Source organism: Mauremys mutica, chromosome 21, assembly GCF_020497125.1.
Source record: "Mauremys mutica isolate MM-2020 ecotype Southern chromosome 21, ASM2049712v1, whole genome shotgun sequence".
NCBI lineage: Eukaryota > Metazoa > Chordata > Testudines > Geoemydidae > Mauremys > Mauremys mutica.
In genome coordinates, this window is record NC_059092.1 from 2,867,173 (window position 1) to 2,886,891 (window position 19,719).

The window sequence follows — 19,719 nt, forward strand, 5'->3', positions numbered from 1 at the left end:
CTCTCTGCATTCCCAAATGATTCTACAGCACACCCAACTTTAACACATCAAACTTTTTTTCACCGGCTTTTCAGATTTCTGTCTTCATAACAGGCATATTTGGGTAGTGGTCTTGCTGCTGTGATTATGAGTATATATCCTCGGAGCTAAAAATGGGAGAGAGAAAGAGGGTACCCTTGTCTATGCAAATAAACTCTGCATTCTGATTCAAATAAAATTATAGGAAATAGAATCTGAAGCATTAGAGATAAAAATGGTAATGAGTTTTAATAGTTCACTTTGATTTCCTCTGTTGCAATGAACTCCAGAAGGATGATATTGTATAAGGGAGATGTTAGCTCCCGAGGCACATATCAGACAGCAATAGAGTTTAAAAATATATATAAGCATCAGCATATCATTATCAGTGTAACATCGCTTGTCAATTGTGATGAATACCTGGTAGGAGATAGCAACAGCCCCCATAACAACAATATAATCAAATCAGTTATTGATTAGTGATAAGATGTATTTTCAGACTGGATGCAGTTCTTGAGAGTTTGGGGTGTAATTTTGCATTAGTATGAAGTGTCTGTAAAATTTTCAACTATATAGCTATTGCAGGAAACGGGCTCATGATCTTCCGTTGAATCCCTGCTCCTCAAAGGCCCCACACCCATCCATCCCAGAAAAGCTGGCTGGGATTCCTGATGAAACCCATCAGTGGTTCTCCCAGGCTGCTGACTTGCTTGACAGGAGTATGAGCTGTGTCTTCCTTACCCCACTGCTCAGAGTATGCATGAAATGTCTGTGAATTACTGACTTGCTGCATCAGGAGAGGTGTGACCAAGCAATGCTCTCACTTGGAGGTAGAATGTACTACTTCCAGGCCACAGGGCCAGCCACAGACAATCAGCTTTCAGCACTGAGCCCCCGTCACATCAACGATATGATTATTATTTATTAGTTGTATTTAGGTAGCACGTAGGAGCCCCAGCAGTGGACCCGGACCCTATGGTGTGGGATGTGGCACAAACACAGAACCAAAGGATGTCTCTGCCTCACAGAGTTTACAATCTAAATTAATGATATGTATACAGAAACTAGGTTAGGGAGGGGTGAACAAATCCAAACTTGTAACCTCCTGTTTACCAATAACATCTCTTATTCCCTCCATTGTGAGATTAGAAACAGTAGCATTAGAGAACAGTACAGCAAGATAATTACAGGTTAATTATTTCTGTAAAGTTTGAGTCACAAGGTTTCTGTTAATCTGACAGTGAAAAAAATTGATAATGTCATTAATTGTTAAGTAAAATCAGATTATTTCAACATGTGGTTACACAGATCACAACTCTACTAAGACAGCTGCAATCTACAGCAGCTCACTCCTCCAAGGGATTGGTTATTGTGAAACAGTGGCAGGAGGAAATTTTGGCTTGAGACCATCTCAGTGAATCTATATAATCCTCTGAGTTTACCCTGGAGGACCCGAGAGCGTTCTGCAATTCAAGGAATTAGATGGCAACATTAGGTACAAAAAGATTCTTCTTGTTCCTTGTTCCTTTTCTCCGGTGAACTAAGTCATTTTACAACAGCTCTTGTGAGGAATCCATGCCTGCCTGAGTCGAAAGGTCTACCACACGAGCTAAGAGAAAAAGTCTATTAGCTTTCAGGTGTAGCACCCTCTGTTAGTGCTGCTAGCTTCTCTCAGGACTTCAGCCATTAGAAGGCAAGGCCATTACAAACTGCAAAGCAGGTCTAATGAAGTCAGGAAACAAAAGGTGAAAGAGAATGAACCAAGTGTTCATTTATGTAATTCTCATGGTACGTGCTGTTAGATGCAGTCCAGTTGTGTATTAACACCGCACAAGGAAGTGCAGTCAAGTGTATTGAACAAAGGTCTAGGACAGGTGCTCCTGAGCAGAGCTGGTTGGAAATTTTCCATCCAAGAAAAAAAATGGAGATTTTGAAATTTTGTCCCAAATCACGATGAAAAGCCAACATTTTGAAATTTTTCATGACATGGCATTATGGAAAAAATAGGTTTCGGTCAATTGAAATGTTTCATTTTGATTAACTCAATTTTAGCAATTTTCCCCCTTTTTTTCAGAAATACAATAAATTTATAAACAAATAGTCATTTTGAAAAGAAAAAGAAAAAATGTCCATTCTGAAAATGTCAAAACAGGACACTGACATTTTCAAAACCTTTTTTTCCCAGTTTTACTCTGAAAACAAAAATGTTGTCAAAATCAATATGATTTCACACACAAAAATCATTTCAATCAAAATAACATTTTCTGACAGGCAAACTTATCTCTCAGCACTGCTGTGGGTCTCTTTTTTGTTGGTTGGTTTTGGGGTCTGATCCAAAAGTGTCCAATGGAAAGACTCCCACTGACTTCAACAAGGTTTGGCTCACTCCTTAGTTTTGATCATTTCTATTATTTTGTAAAAGAGAAACATGCCGTACTGGGATTTTAAGACGTGCCTGACGTGGGTTTGAAAATCCTACTAGGATTTTAAATAGGACTGTTTTAAATAGGGTACAACACAAGTTCAGACATGAACATTTAGGTAACATACTCCCTTGCCTACGCCTACACTACGAGGAAGGGGTGTGATTCCCTGACTTAGAGTGAGTATAAACAGCGGAGTAGCTGCAGTAGCACTGGTAAAGACAACAGAGGCACAGCTGAGCAGTGCCGAGTACAATCCTGCCTGAAACCGCTGGGCATGTACTCAGAGAGAGCTAGTGCAGAATGTGTACATGAGCCGTGGAATCACACCCCTAGCTCCTAGATTTTCCAAATCTTTGGTCTTGAATGAGCTACACATTCCTTCCCAATCAAATATGCCAAGGAGTGGTATAACAGACAGACCTGTATTACACACTTTAATGGGTGTCCAATAGAAAGGAAAGGTCTGAATGGCAGATGCTAATCTCTGTATTGTGAATGCTTTTCTAGAGGAGGGATAGTTCTTCACTGGTGCTTAGACACCATGAATAAAAAAAGATAAAATAAAATAAATCTTAGCTGAATGGATAAATGTTGAGGAGTCCATCTGACAGATTTCTGGTAAGCCCAGGGGTGGGTTAGCTGAACTGGGATGACTGCAAATGGCTGAGACTAGATCAGGATTTGATCATTATGGGACTGACGAAGACTTGTGGTAGGTCCACCATCTAGCCCTGGGGTGCCAAATATGTGTATATATATCACTGGGAGAGCGGAGTTGGATATTGTAGATTAGTTACACTCCTTGGGGTGTAAATACCTGAGAAGAGATTACTGAACCACGCTATAATTAGAGCTGGTTGATATTTTAACATTTTGCCAACACATTTTTGTGAAAAGTTTGGAAATATTTTATGAAAAAGAATACTCCTTTCCCAACCAGCTCTGGGGGTATTTTTGTCACAGATCTTTGAGATAGATTCTACCACCTTGTTCAGGCTGAGTAGCCCCGTGCTCTGTGAGAAGCTGGACTCAATGGGACTATGGGCAGAGTAAGGGTCATGTCAGCATGAGGTAGGGTTGCAGACATAAATGAGAATGTGTTCCCACTGGAACGCTGGGGGAACTCCCATTCACTTTCCTGTGTGAGGAATCTTGTTCAGATCATTTTCTATATTCTTGGCAAGGATGAAAGAACTTTGGTGAGGTTTAGTTTGTGCAAACACAGCTAGAGACATGTGACGTACAGGCAGCATGAAAGATTTGCAGCATGAAAGATTTACTTTCGCTTCATGCCAGAAATAGTGTGAACCACAGGTGCCGACTCCATGGGTGCTCCAGGACTGAAGCATCCACAGAAAAAAAAATAGTGGGTGCTCAGCACCCAATGGTGGGCCCTGCTGATCAGCTCCTCCCCCTCCCTCCAGCGCCTCCCACCCGCCGATGGGCCCCACCAATCAACTCCTTCCTCTCCATCCGCAGCGCCTGCAGCCCACCGAAGATCAGCTGTTCAGCAGTGGGCAGGAGGTGCTGGGGGTGAGAGGGGGAGGAGCAGGGCGGGGAGAAGTGGAGCAAGGGTGAGGTGCACTGGGGGAGGGGGCAGAATGGGGTAGGGGCAGGAAAAGGTGGGGCAGCAGGGGTAGGGTTTGGGGGGAAGGTGTGGAGTGGGGATGGGGCCTGGGGTGGAACATGTGAACCATGGCTTCCTTCTCGGTATTTTGGCCCTTCAGGATCAGATTCTTCATGGACACTGAACAGGATTTGGTGGTGGAGAGGAACGTCTCCAGCAATTTCAGAAACTCTAACAACTTTGAATTCAAAGATTTGTTCTAAAAATGGGGAAAGGTTTGGTGGGAGTATTGGGCCCAACTCATCTCTTAGCTGTTTACTTCAGTGAGCATCGAATAGGTGTGTCCGGGGGCAGAACCTGGCTCTTTATGTTCTGTGAATCGACAAGCAGGCAGGCAACAGAGAGAGAGATTGGAAAACAGGTTGGGAGCCCTGAGAGGCATAGTGGCAGGAGTAGAAAAAGCAGTGAGTACAAACATGGGAAATTCAGGTCCCCAGGACAATACTTGGAATGGTGAAATCTGAGTTGATGAAGGTGTCATTTTGGGAGATAAACAAGTGATTCAAGGAAAGACAGTGAAAAGTTAACTCTACAGAGGCTGGAGAGAATTAAACAGTTAAATCTTGTGAAAATGTTAAAAAGGACCATGTTAAAGAAAAAAAAATCTTGGTTTCTTTGCAGCCATTCTGAAGGAAAAATGGGCTCTTTTTCCAAAGGAATGTCTGTAAATATGCTCAAATAAATCTGTCAGTCTCTAAGGTGCCACAAGTGCTCCTGTTCTTTTTGTGGATACAGACTAACACGACTGTTACTCTGAAACCTTCTTTTGTCTTGTTAGCCAGTCAAGTGCAGCACCTTTCAAAAGGAAGAGCATTGAAATTATTTCACTCTTGGGGCCAGGCAAGGAGCTAAGCACTGTGATCCCTGGAATTATGCTGATGATGTGAATGGAGGAGCCGTTAGTATGCACATTGTGGATTCCAGACGGCCCTTATCACCTTGACTGACAAGCCGAATGTGCTTGTAAGGAAACATGTAGGTCAGATAGCAGGAGGAAATCTTGATAGCTTCATTTCTTTGCCCAGCAAGTGCAAGGACAAAACATGAGCATCAGAGGAAGAGAGAGACAATTCTGGTGCTGATTTGAGAACATCTTGTTGAGGAGCCCAGGATCAGATCTAAAAACATTTTAGTGTTGCAGAGAATGATTCAGAGAGTCATCTGGGTTACCAACCCCTTGCTGGGGATGTGATTGAAATGTTTGTGGCTCAATATCACAAGGGAAGTGATATATAAACTGGCATGCTAATATCTCAGAACCGCCTCCTCTTAGGTGCAGCTGTGAAGGTAGCATACATTACATCACAGATGGCATTCTGCACTCCTCTTTTTTTTTTTTTTGCGCTGCCAGGATAGAGAATATTTTCAGTTTTAATCCTACTAAAACAAAAGGATTCTTCAAATTTTGATACAATCCTCCCAGGGTACCTGACTCTAGGAGAATGGGACAAACCCCTTTGTTCAGATTTGTCCACACAGAAGGATTCCTCCTGAATAGTTAGCAGAGGACATTTCCTTTATGCTCAGTGCCCTCTTTTGATGCCAGACTTTCTAGAGCACTTGAAACTCTTTACTCTACCTCTCAGAATTACTGAGCTGTAAATATATTTTTTTTTTAAATCGAGATTTGGATGCATTCCATGTATGTGACACACTCCAGCCTGGGTTCTCTGGCACCCTTACTGAGGATCCCATCAGATGGTGGCTTTGATCTTTGCAATATCCCTGTGATAATGTGGTGAATTGCCTCTCAAAAGAGATGGTATTTCGGATATGCAAGAAATTCGACAGCAGATTAGGTCCAAAATTTTGGATTTAAACTCCTCTCCTTGCTGCTCTCCTCTCAGCAGATTAACATATTTCATTAGATTAAAATTTGATTAGTAAAGGTGATGATCTCTGGAAGAGGAATAATATAATAGTATAATAACCAGATTCATTGTTGCTTTTGGGAGCCTGCAGTAGTACATAGCTACTTTCTCCTTTGCATTCATCTTCCTCTGCCTGAGGATGAGGGTCTCCATCTCTTAAGGCACCAACTCCAAACAAACATCAGCCTTAAAAACTCAAAAGGGAAATGACAGGGTTCAAAATATACCTGCCAGTTCTACTCAGTGCAATTAAGCTGCTAGCAAAGGAACTTTGACTTCCCCACATTAATATTCTAAACAGATCTTAACTTGATGGTCTCTAACGTTTAAAGTAAAAAGGTCTTTGTAACCTATCTGAAACTACTGGAGTACAATAATCCAAAGGAGGCTCCTGTCACTTCTTGAAACTGAACCAGACTTGTGGCAATCAAGCTCTTTCATTTTAGTTTAAGGTTAAGCTGGGCCAAGAATAATGTGTCTGGAGTGTGACAGCTGCAAATTAGCAAGAGATTGAGGGCCAAATTCAGAGGCTGTTTGTAAGGTGGTGTCAGTCAGATCTCTTTACACTAAATTAGACTCCATTATACTTACACCTTAGACCTTCTCTGCTCATGTGTGAGAGAACGTGTGCTGGCGTAATTTACACAGAACTAAAAGCAGGTGCACAAAGATGTAAGCTAACGTAGCCCACACCCTACTTTAACTTAACACACATGCCAAAGACCAGCAGAAGATGTGACACCAACTGAGACTTCCCTAGGCATTAGTAAATAACTCTAAGGTACGTCACCTCTGGATGGAACAGGTCCTCAAGGAATCAATCCTGAACCACTTCATGGAACAGGTCCTCAAGGAATCAATCCTGAACCACTTAAAGGAAGGGAAAGTGATCAGGAACAGTCAGCATGGATTCACCAAGGGCAAGTCATGCCTGACTAACCTAATTGCCTTCTATGACGAGATAACCGGCTCTGTGGATGAGGGGAAAGCAGTGGATGTGCTATTTCTGGACTTTAGCAAAGCTTTTGATACAGTCTCCCACAGTATTCTTGCCAGCAAGTTAAAGAAGTATGGGCTGGATGAATGGATGGTAAGGTGGATAGAAAACTGGCTAGATGGTCGGGCTCAACGGGTAGTGATCAATGGTTCCATGTCTAGTTGGCAGCCGGTATCAAGTGGAGTGCCCCAAGGGTCGGTGCTGGGGCCGGTTTTATTCAATATCTTCATTAACGATCTGGAGGATGGTGTGGACTGCACCCTTAGCAAGTTTGCAGATGACACTAAACTGGGAGGAGTGGTTGATATGCTGGAGAGTAGGGCTAGGATACAGAGGGACCTAGACAAATTAGAGGATTGGGCCAAAAGAAATATGATGAGGTTCAACAAGGACAAGTGCAGAGTCCTGCACTTAGGACGGAAGAATCCCATGCACTGCTACAGACTAGGGACCGAATGGCTGGGCAGCAGTTCTGCAGAAAAGGACCTAGGGGTTACGGTGGACGAAAAGCTGAATATGAGTCAACAGTGTGCCCTTGTTGCCAAGAAGGCTAATGGCATTTTGGGTTGTATAAGTAGGGGCATTTCCAGCAGATCGAGGGATGTGATCATTCCCCTCTACTCAGCACTGGTGAGGCCTCATTTGGAGTACTGTGTCCAGTTTTGGGCCCCACACTACAAGAAGGATGTGGATAAATTGGAGAGAGTCCAGCGGAGGGCAACAAAAATGATTAGGGGGCTGGAGCACATGACTTATGAGGAGAGGCTGAGGGAACTGGGATTGTTTAGTCTGCAGAAGAGAAGAATGAGGGGGGATTTGATAGCTGCTTTCAACTACCTGAAAGGGGGTTCCAAAGAAGATGGATCTAGACTGTTCTCAGTGGTAGAAGATGACAGAACAAGGAGTAATGGTCTCAAGTTGCAGAGGGGGAGGTTTAGGCTGGATATTAGGAAAAACTATTTCACTAGTAGGGTGGTGAAGAACTGGAATGGGTTACCTAGGGAGGTAGTGGAATCTCCGTCCTTAGAGGTTTTTAAGGTCAGGCTTGACAAAGCCCTGGCTGGGATGATTTAGTTGGGTTTGGTCCTGCTTTGAGCAGGGGGTTGGACTAGATGACCTCCTGAGGTCCCTTCCAACCCTGAGATTCTATGATTCTATGATTCTATGATGTGGTCCAGTTTATTTAGTGGGAGCAGACCTGAGCCACAAAGTTCAGACCAACATATGGACTTCCCCAAACTTTGGGGCACAGGGTGCATCTGGAGTCTTGGTTCAAACCACTGTGGAGTCAGGCCACAGCTGCAAAGTTTGGAATGATCTTCAAATTTACCCCAAATCTGGAAGGCTTGGAGATAGCCCTTCTTGTTCTGTGTAGTGCTAATCTATTTCCACTTGTGCAATGGGCACCCTAAGCAGGTGCATCTCAGTAGCAATAAAGGAACTGAATTTGCATTCTTGTGACTCAATGTAATTAGATTTAAGCAGCATGGTGGGACCTCCAGCTCCTGTCTAAGGAGGTTTTTTTTTTAAATCATCACTACCATTTACTGTATGTGACCAGGGTACACTATGCTCCCTAAATATATGTTAAAACATATCCTCAAATGGTGCAGATTGTGTCCTCCCTATTGGCATGTTCAGATGAAAAGGAAAGGGTTTTTTTCCCCTCTCTGGGCTGGCAAACCAGCTGCCCAAAGACAAATTGTCCTCCCTAGGGGCACAAATTATAAATGGTTAAGCAAATTAGCCATAAATAGAAAATGTAGCATATGGGTCTGTAGATAATGTTTCATTATAAATTATCACATTCTGCAGGGAGACTTGCCTCTTCCTTTCACCAAAGACTTTTTTATTTCTTCTTCTTATGCAGATTTATTTATATTTTTATTTTTTTGCCGCTCTGTTTCCGGCAATAATTGGACTCAGTAGTCAATTTTAGGGCCAAACTGTGAAATCCACTGCAACTGTAAATCCTGCCCGAGTTAATATTCTCTCTGAAAAAGTTAGCATAGTGCTGGTGAAAGGAGTTATGACGGAGAGCCCTGAAGATTAAACTCTGCTTCTTTACCCACAGGGATAAACAAGGAGAACAGCAGTAAGACATTCCCTCCACTGCCCACGTTCCCTCCATTGCCCAGCGTACTGAACACTGACCTGGAGGAACACAGGGCCACCCAGAGGATTCAGGGGTCTGGCGCAAAGTAGGGGAGCTGCGGCGGTCCGGGTCTTCGGCGGCATTTCGGCGGCGGGGGCTCCGCGTCTTCAGCAGCACTGAAGGGCCCCCCGCTGCCAAAGACCCGGACCAGGGCTCGTGGGGGCCCTGGGGGGCCTGGGGCAAATTGCCCCACTTGCTCCCCCCCCCCCCCCCCCGGGCGGCCCTGGAGGAATGTAAAGGCTAGCTGGAGCCTATTGAGATTTTTTTTAATGTGATAAGATCCATTGTTCTTAAGGGATTGGAATAAGAGCAGCTCCTCTCAGAGAAGCTACAAATCTGCCATCAAGAAGTAAGGATGTTAGTTCTCTACTGATCTGGGTGGCATTTCAACCGATGATCTACATGTCAAATCCCCGTGACACCAGAGCTCATGGAACAATTCAATGTCAATAATGCTCATTACAAACCATTCCTCTCTTTTGGTTACTTATCCATCACAAATTGATCTTCCTGAGTTTCTTCAAATGTGTTTGCTATTTGTGAGTATTCACTGAGGAGCCTGAATGAAGTATTTTCAGCCTATGAACTGCTCTTCAATGCTTCATTATTTATGCTCTGTGGTTAAGTCTTTAAGTCACATGCTGTTCCTCTTTCCTGATAAACAACGGAAACTTTTTTTAAAAAAAAGAACTGAAAGCATTCACAAACATATCCACAAATACATGTTGGCTGTCCTGATACCCATGAATCATTCATATTATGATCCCCAGGAGTCACAGCAAACTTCACCCGTAACTTTTTTTAGTGAAAATATTTGAAAACCATTTTTATTTTATTATTCAAACAGCTCTAGTCCCATAAAGAGAATAGTAATCTCTCTCAACAGTTTCATCCTGTCCCTGTTGAACACTGAATTTTCAATTGTTTTTGACTCTGTAGGCTCAGGGTTATTCTCAAACTGGTATGGACACTTGTCTTCACTACCAGCCACTTGGAAGGTTTCAGCTTGTCAAGTTCAGCCATTTTTTAATTATGCATGAGCAAAGAATTCAATAACCTTTCACAGCAGAAAATGTGTATGTGTCTCCCTTCTCACGTAACCCTTTCCAAACAAATTCCCTTTGGGGGCTGAGACCAATACAAAAATGTCATCATGAGCCAATATTTTTCAGAAAGCTTTGAGCGGATGACAATAGGGGGGTTATGACAGATGTTTCGATATAGCAACTATTAAGTAATACATACATATATGTACACGTCACTTCTGTGCAAAGCATGTTGAAATGTTTTGGACCACTTTCACTGAGATTATTATAGACTGAGCACTTCGTCTGCCTGAATTAGAAAAAACTATTGGCACTTACACCGTGAAGCTAATTGGTACCATCTAAGCATTGAATGATTCCTAATTTTGCTAGTTAGAGTGACACCTGGTGCCTCTGTCTTTCAATACCCAACGATTTAGGGGAAAGAGAATATCTAAAGTAACATCTGCCGCAATGCACACATTTCAGAGGAATAGAAGATTAAAACTGCTCATACACTGTACACTTTCTAACCTAGTGGCAGATACATCAAGTCCATCCACTAAGGATTTGTTCATGTTTGTTTTTTTAATGTGATTCTTTGACTGCCACTGGGACGCTAAACACTTGTGTCACACGTGACAAGGAGATTTGAGATTCTTAGCTGTTGTTGCAAAGCTTTTCCTGCAACAGGACTATGATGCTCAACAGTGGCAGTTCTAGGGCCTCATTACTAAGAGAGGGGACAGTGGGTCTCTGGGGGGCCCTGGATGCTGCTATTTAAAAAACAAACTTCCAGAGTCCAGGGGTTAGTTAGTCCCCTGGAAAATCTTGGATTTTAAGAAAGTTTAAAAAGGTAAAATCTGGCTATTGTGTCAGTATTTTGTCATGGTCACTTCACTCCTTAACATTGGATAACTTTGTACCTATTTTGGCCTTTCTGACCATAATTTTGGAGCCGGCCCTGGTCCCAAACCCCAGTTTGAGAACCCCTGCTCTAAATCCTGCTGGTTAGTTAAATAAATCTGCAGCCATGGAACACAGCAGTGCATGTAGTTAACAATACGGCTCTCCCCGCCCACCTTATTCTCCTCCTCAGTTGTCTGTGTCGCATATTGTGCTGTAAGGAAGGATTTTTGGTTTGCTCTCTCTATCTATCTGAAGGGTTTAAAAGCTCTGCTATTAAAGCAGGGCCCAGGTGACTTAACTAGGTCATGTGGCTTTGCGCTAAAAAGGCTTAGGCCAAAGTATTAGCCTCCTTAGCAAATTTCCCAGCAAACTGGAAAAAGGAAGGAAGGAGATATTCAGACTAAACTTCCAGCTCAATCGGAATGTAGCTCAGAGGAGAGACACTCTTGCTGTCTGCTCCCTCTTGTAACAGAGACCGTGCCTGCAAAAGGGGCAGCACTTGCTGATGCCGACACATGATAGGCCTGACCTTGTTCCAAAATGAGATGCCTGAGGGTTTTGCTTTTCATTCTAACAGAAGCAGGAGTGGCCCCTGAATCATTCTATCCCTTTCATTTTCCTACCTACTATATTTATAAGTGGGAATCAAAGTGCTGTCAGGAGAAAGTACTGTGAGATCTCTGTATTTCTTTTCCAGGAACTGATCATCTCTTTCAGCCTTTTGGTCCATGTCAGATCCCAAAAGCACAAGGGCTGGTCCAGCTCCAAGCAGATATACAGATATGAATTCCAGTTGCTTTGCAGACATCACATCAACATCTGTGCCAAAGAAACTACAGTGACAATTCTGATTCCTTTCTCCCCCACTTTATGTAGCTGGTATAATAACATTGCAAAGCCCCTGTCACTGGGTTTTACTTCAGTCAGGGTAATTTCAGACATTCAGAAACCACTGAAGTGCTGCTTCCTCAGATTAACTACTCTGGGCATGAACTTTTCATAGTGTGACGAGTAATACTGACTCTGATAGTCTTTTGCAGTTATTGCCACATGTAAATGTCCCTTTGCCAAGCACTTAGCCGAATTAGATATTTCTTCTGCAGCATTTGGCACGAGATGGCATTTACTGATCCAAGATACTGCTCATTCTAACAAGGCAGCCATACTTGGTGAGAACTTTGGTGCATCCTGGTGTGCTGTGTATCAACTGTCTTCACACCATACTTCCCTTGCTCTCAGTTTGTAGAGATGACTGCAGGGGACGCACACAACTAAGAGAGAGAGCTTGGTTTATTTGTACCTCGCATACACCGCAGAATAGGAACATTTAAAAATGGGGAAATTAGCATGAAAATGACAAGAGGTCACCCTGTCGCTTGGCTCTCCTTGGGCTAGACCTTCCATTGGTGTAAATCGGCAGACAGCTCCATTGATGTTCTTACTTCTGTTGTCCATTTTCCCTATCCATTCTGTTCTGACATAGAGATCTGTATGGATGTGGTCTCCCTGCCTCTCTCTTCCTGCCACTGCCCAGACAATGGATACTTTCTGATGACTGTCTGTGGATGCAGAAACGTACATCTTACAACTGCAAGTCAGAGTAATGAGAGAAAATGGGGCTGCTCAGACCGGCCTGGAGCAGCAGCAGCATTAGAGATATGAGAATCTACAGTAGTTTGAATCAAGTAGAAACAAAACGACCTAGTTTTGCTGGTAGATGCTTCCTCTGGCTTTCTGTTAAGAATTTCAAAACAACAACAATTAATAATGGTGGTGTACAGCTCTGCTCTTTAAATCAGTTTGTGGTGAATTTGTGCACTTCAGTTTTTACCAGTGCCTATACCAACAGCATAGTATTAAGCTAACCAGCCTGCTCATCTAAAACAAATAATACTCAAAGTTTGTTCCTATAATTTTCAAAGCCTTGATTTATTGTTCTAGTCAAGAATTAATTATAGCCCCGAGGTCTTGCAAATGAAAAAGAAATAGAAAACCAGTATGACAATTACACATCTGGTGGAAGAACAGATGCTTCTGTTCAAGAATAGTACCCCCTCCTCAGCCCCCCAGAACTAGAGCAAATGGTCCTTCCTCTCAGCCTATCTACAGGGGCCAGGGAACCGTCAGCATTTGGAACATCATTAGCATATTTTTTCCCTGTGGGTTCCAGGCAGAAAATTACATTCTCACTGCAGCTGGCATCTGTGTCCACAGTTTTTAAATGAAAATATACAGACAGTGGTCTATGGTCCCATTCAAAGTAGCCTCTGCTGACTCATTGTGCCTTTAATAAGACCTCTTGAAAGGACAATAAAATGGCTTTGTCCTGAGATATAAGAACAATAACAACAACAAGGGGATTAGAGGATTATTTTAGAAAGAAAACAATAAATTTGTTTTCTCTATTGCTAAATTCCAGAGCCACCACCTTGAGCATCAAAGGAATGGATACAAGGTAAGGACTCTCCTTAGTCCAGATAAGTTCCAGTCAACAAAGTGCACCATGAAAAGAGCCAGATGGCAGTGTCAAATCCTCCTATAAAGGTAACATATCAACCCATTAAATTATTCCCCATTGCTTTTTCTTATAGTCTCCCATTTAAAGCCATTTTAGAGTCATTAAAAGTGGGGCAGCTAAGAACACTATAAAAGACCGTTCCTGCCTGAGCAGTTAATCTCTATCTCTCGGTCAGGTTTGTAGTGCTGCTGGCAGCTCTCTGAGCAAGTTTGGGTAGGAGACATAACACCACCAGTGGGAAGAGGAAATGGTAGCGTCTTTGTTCTGTTTATACTTCCACTGCCACTTCACTGAAGAAGCCACAGGCCTCAAGATAAACATTGCTCTTCTAGAAAGTGTAGCAGGATGGAGCTATGTGGATAAGATGAGTCCTTGTACAGATGCTCGTGGGCAGGTGTCCACAAGACAAAAAGGCACCATCCTAGCTGGCGGAGTTGCTGGCAGTCTTTACAGAGACTAAGGATTAAAAGGACTGTGGAGACTAAACACGTCTCTTCCGGCTCCATGGAGGCACTGCTGAGACCTAGACATTAGTGGGTCAGTATGGGAGAAACTTGTACTGAGTCTTCCTGTTCCCGTTTCCAGGATGCGTAGAGGACTCCATTTCCCAGGAGCATCAACCACATTGATTTAGGGAAAAATATACCCCTATGCAGAGAGCCCAGCCCAAGTTTACAAACCACTCAAACTCATTTAAGCTCTATTTTGAGGACTTCAGTAGTACACAGGCCTTTTTTCTGGCCTTCTGGACATGGGCATGAATTTCAGTCTAACAGAAGAGAAAGCAAAATTCATCAGCTAAAGTACCCATTATGAATTATTCATCCTATTCTAGTCTGTATTAACATTCCAAGTATTGTCTCAATAGTAAAAAAACACTACAGATGTGGCAGAAATTAGAACCCTGCTCAGCCTGTCTTTGGTGTCCAAAATATGTCAGCATGTCTTTTAACACTAATGAACTGTCTGGCTATCAATGGGCACACATCCAGGAGGGGACTACAGGTGTACCTGGCACATCTAAGCAAAGCTAGCATATTATGCAGGTTCTTCAGGCCTTTGAATTCACATGTCATTTTTTTCAGTATAAGTATAGGTTTATATGGGAGGTAATTATAATCCTTTCAAGCTGTTAGTGCAGGGGAAAATGAGATGGAGTATTATTTTTATAATTTCATTGTAAATCAGATGGGCCATAATAACCCCCAATTAACACATTAAAATATGTTGAAGATTTGTTTCATTGTTTCACTGTAAACAAGAGAGGCAGTAAGAACACCTATTGACAAAACAGCCCCGGGTGTTTCCCTTTAAGAGCAAAGAAAATCTAATTTTAAAACTCACTGTAATTTTTTTATAATTACGTTCATACCAAACAAGTCATTAGAGGTTCCATATTTTCCCTTCTGGCTGCAAACATCCCCTAAATGTTCTTCCAGAAGTCACAGGGATATCGCCATTACACTCCAGCAGAACAGGAGTGTCATTAAAATGACAGCTCTGATTTTCCATTGTGTTATTTCAGGATTACATTGGAACAACCCTTCTGGAGTCAGTGGGATTACACAAATGCCAAATTGAAGTAATGCAGTGGAGAAGCAGGTTATGAGAATTTCCAAAGGGCTTGCAATTAGGTCTCTATTTGGGAAGACAGTTCATTATGTTGAAACTTTCAGTGGGTTAGATTGTGGCTTGGACTGCATGGGTATGCAGAGGAATAAACCAGGGGATGGAGGGGAGTAATAACACAGTGTGTATGCTCCCCAGATCTTACAATTCCATATTCTGACTCTAACCAATTAATTTTTCAACTCCCAGGTTCCAGCCAGGGCCAGAAGCAAAAGGTACCTTAAACCTCACAAAGAAAGCCTCTTGCACCATTGTGAGCTCTGTACTAGAGACTTGGAAAGGGTGTGGATAATTCAACTAACATTGTGACAATCATCTGCGCTTTCAAGTGCATGTCAGAATCACAACCACACTTCAACAAAGCTGAATCAAAATGCCAATTACCAGCTGAAGAAAACTACCAGTTATCAACAAGGGGAAGCTCAGCTTAATATTAATATTGTGAGTATCTCCAAGCACAGGACAGAAAGGGGAGCATTATTCTGGCAGCTTTGTTATTCTGGCTGGATGATGGTGCTGACACAGTGAAGGTGTCTCTATTTATCCTTTCTCATAATACAAGAGAAAGGGAACAGCTCAGTAGCACAGAAATGCGGCCAGGTTAAAGCTGATTAAAAGAAAAGACATTTTAAAGCCGTGCATAACCAGCCTGTGGAACTCCTTGCTATACCATTTCACTGAGATCAGAAGCTAAGCAGGATTCAGACAGAGATTGGACCCTGATATGGATAATGAGAACATCCGCCGTTGCATCAGATAACATACAATCTCTCTGTATTTCATGTAAATCCTTTCATGATTCAGTGCCAAAGTCAGCCACCAACTGATGGGGATTAGCAAGTAATGTCCTGTCAGGGAAGATTATTTTGTTCTGAGGTTTCTTGCACCTTCCTCTGGAGTATGTGCTCCTGGCCATTGTTGTAGACGCGATACAGGACTTGATGGACCACTGGTCTGATCTGGCAGTGTATTGCCATAAGGGGAGCTCAGTACTCAAACAGCAGCACCCAAAGCAGCAGATGTCTCTATCACTCCCACTCTTTCTGTAAGTCCTGCATGGCACATGAACCCAAATGTGTGTGTGTGCATGCAGGTTTTTTGTACAATCCGCAATGTGCCTGCTGCTGTTGTCATAGAGGTTCACTTCTGGGGGACTGTCCAAAAAATCAGCATCTCCAGAAGAACCATCCATTATCAGTGAAGAAAATCTGAGATCCCACCGGACGGCATGGAGCCTGCTTGCTTTGCTTTTCCGCTGCCATTAAACAAATGGTTCTGAATGGTGACACGCTGGCTGTCTTTCCGCTCTAGTGAGAAGACTCCTGAATGAAGAGCATGATTTATGTCATTGCCCATACTGAAACAGCCGGAATGCTTATTCTAGTAGCTACTGCACTGAGAAAGGAGATGGAGTTTGTCTTGATTACTGTGGTTGTTCTGGGTGTATACACAGCATTCTGGAGCAAGCAGAAGCGAACCGAGTCCCAGACTTGGGCAAGCAGGACTTGTGCTAGCGCTCTAAAAATAGCTATGTAGACAGCGCTTTGAAGTTGCACCTTGGACTCTGAAGCCTAGGGAATGGAAAGCTCCAGCCCAGGCCACAACTTAAAGTGCTGTCTACACAGCTAGCCTGCATCTGTCATCCTGGGCTCGGAGGCTCGCTCCTGCTTGCTCCCAAATGCTGTGTAGACATACCTTTTGAGCACTCCACTTCCATTCAGAATGAATGTGACTGGCTCAAAAAAACCAAAACACCTTTCTATATTCCTGGCATATATCCACACTGCCAGCATACATAAATATTTTGATGTATAAGTGTTAGTCAGAAAGCCCAGTGTGTTCCTTGAAAAGGAAACTGATAAGGTCCTTTGAAAAGCATCCAATGCATATTACTGCATCAGTGTGCATGCTTCCTCTGAAATAGGAACAGGCATCACAACCCCTTTCTAATACAGAGGGAGATGTTTTCAAGGGGGAAAAATTAGAAAAACATCTCTCCTTGCTAACCATAATTGGGCTGCATGGCTAATTCCCTGCTTCCTATGCTAACTTACACAAACACCTATATGGGGTTCTGTCGTTCGTGCTTCTTTATTTGTCTTTTATTATAGAATTTTTTTATTCAATTGTCCCCTGCGATGCATTTTCCAAATAGCTGCCAGGCCCAAATCAATTCACTTAAATGAAGAAAGAAAAAAACCTGTAGACTTTTAGTGTGTTCCTCTTTCCTCAGAGTTTAAGCAAAACTCTAGGAACATTGCAGTTTCCTACTTGGAATCAGAGAAGAAATATTTGGGAGAAAGCAAAGAGTTGGAGAGAAGCAGAAAGACTGACTCAGAACGACCATTAACCTGGGTCTCCAGTTATAGAGTTAGACTCAAAGGAAATAGCTAAGTACACAGCATCTTTGATTAAACACCTAGGGATAACAGGCAGCATACGGTGGGCCTAATTCTAAACTCACAGCAGGATGTGTCAGGAATACCCTTACTGATGTCAATAGAGTTACACTGGAGTAAAAGAGGTAAGAATTGGGCTCTGTCTGCTTAGTCTGTGGTACCACATTGCCAACGTTTGGGAGGGAAGACAGAAACACAGCTCCTGGTTCAGGGTGCACTCGTGGGTATTGAAACGTCACAAGAGCGTCGGGGGAAGGCAGAGTTCCACATCACTGTCCCTGCTGGGTAGTATTGTGAATGAATCACATCTGTTCCACTGTGTAACAGTTCCCTCTATTTCTTATGGCAGTGTTGTGGTTCCTCCTGCTAGGTGCCTGTGGCTTTTGAGCCAAAGGTCTCTTCACCACATGGCATGTGCTGTGTCTGATTAGCTGGTGATGGTGGAGTCTGCATCTCCATCAAAGAAATGTCACTGTTTACAGATGCCAGCAGAGACCAAAGGTTTGGGGGTATAGAAAGTTCCTCCTGTTTGCCCAAGTGGCCAAGTGAGTCGAAACCAGAGGTGATGACTCAGAATATGATATTACTGTAACTCCTTCCTAACAGCAGCACAGCGGATTGGAGAAAAGGGCAGAAAGTAAGTACAGTGCTTCCCTGATCTCCTTCCCCAGTGTCGGGGTGGGGTGGAATCATGAGGTTCAGTAGGGGGGAGGCAGAAAGGCTGGTGCTCTGTGCTCTCCCCTTTCCCCAGATCTGCAGGTGCGTCCACAGCCCCTGAACCCAATCAGGCCCCGCAGTTCCGGGAGCCTCGATAGCTTTGGCCCCAAGCAGGGAGTTACGTGTGGCACTAAGAATAGCTGCTGTGAGATATGCGTCAGATAATTTCTTGTATCAGATGCATAGTGAGGCATGATGCTGAGAACTGAGCACCTGTGGCAGCCAGCAAATCCATCTTCTAAGAACCGATCAATCACATATGCATTTCTGGCAAGGTATCAAATTCTCATTAGAGCAAGAAATACTTCCTCTCAGGACACACGTTTCTCCTGTGTGAGTCTCCACTTCCCACTCCATGCAGACATGATGTTGTGAAGGATCATGGACTGAACATGCAGCTTATTGCCTTTGCGTACAAACTCTCTGTTCTTCACCGTGCAAGGACCAGACAAAAGCCCGCTGAAATCAGTGCAAGCCTTTTCATTGACATCCATCGGCTTTGAATCAGGCACAAATGAAGGAAGCAGAATATCTGTCATTTGGCAGCTGGAATTTGAGTCCAAAAGTTACATTTTAGTCACAGCTAATAAATATTAATCAACTTGTCCTCACTTTGCCCTGCTGAACGGTTAGAACAATTGGCTCAGAGATAACAAAGTTTCTGTTGATTTATGTAAGTACGTAAAGAGTAAAAAAGGCCTAAGCCTTTCCCAAAGCCATGATTGCAATTCTCAAGGGAGGCTCATTTTCAAATGATCTTGTTAGACATTGTTAGAAACTGACATATTTGCATAGCATGAATGTTAAAACTCAGAAAGAACTCAAATGCCAATTAGAACCAGAGTTTTCACCCTAATTAATCAGTCATAAAAGAGCAGCTCCAGGTGTTTCTAACGAAACACCAGCAAAAGTCTATCATTATTAATCTTAATGACCCAAGTATCATCAGCATATGCAGATTCCTTCAAAGTGACTGAAGACTGGAAACATTTTAAGACCTCTTCTGAAGACCAAAGCCATGTTCATTTAGGGGAACATTCCTTGCATATTATGAGCATAATCTATTATTAGCATAATACCCTAACAACAACAGCAACTACAGCAACTCAAAGAGCCCAAACTTCTTAGATAAACTTTTGGTCAGCCTAAAATGATAGTGAAGGATATTTCCATTCCCTGCATTCTATTCAATAGAGCTGGTTGGAAAAACATTGAAAGAATCACTTTCTGTCAGAAAATGCAGTTCTGTTGAAATTGAAATGCTTTGAGAATTTGCATCAATTTGGACAAAATTTCATTTCACAGAAAAAAAGGGAGGGAAATTCCAAGATTATGAAAAAGTCCCATTTCAACATTTTTGGAATGAATCATTTCAACTTTTCATTTCAAATGACTTTTCCTATTCATGCAAATACAAGCATTCACATG

General features: G+C 42.8%; 1 long non-coding RNA gene across 2 annotated transcripts in view; it reads right to left on the minus strand.

The window, feature by feature from the left end:
* Positions 1-11,820: 11,820 nt before the first annotated feature.
* Positions 11,821-19,719, minus strand: part of LOC123354163 — a 53,691-nt gene continuing 45,792 nt past the window's right edge. Inside the window, exon 3 of one of the 2 annotated variants that reach the window (XR_006574643.1) lies at positions 11,821-12,762. This is a non-coding gene — a long non-coding RNA (uncharacterized LOC123354163). The remainder of the gene's footprint in view (positions 12,763-19,719) is intronic. The other variant, XR_006574642.1, reaches the window with a different exon arrangement.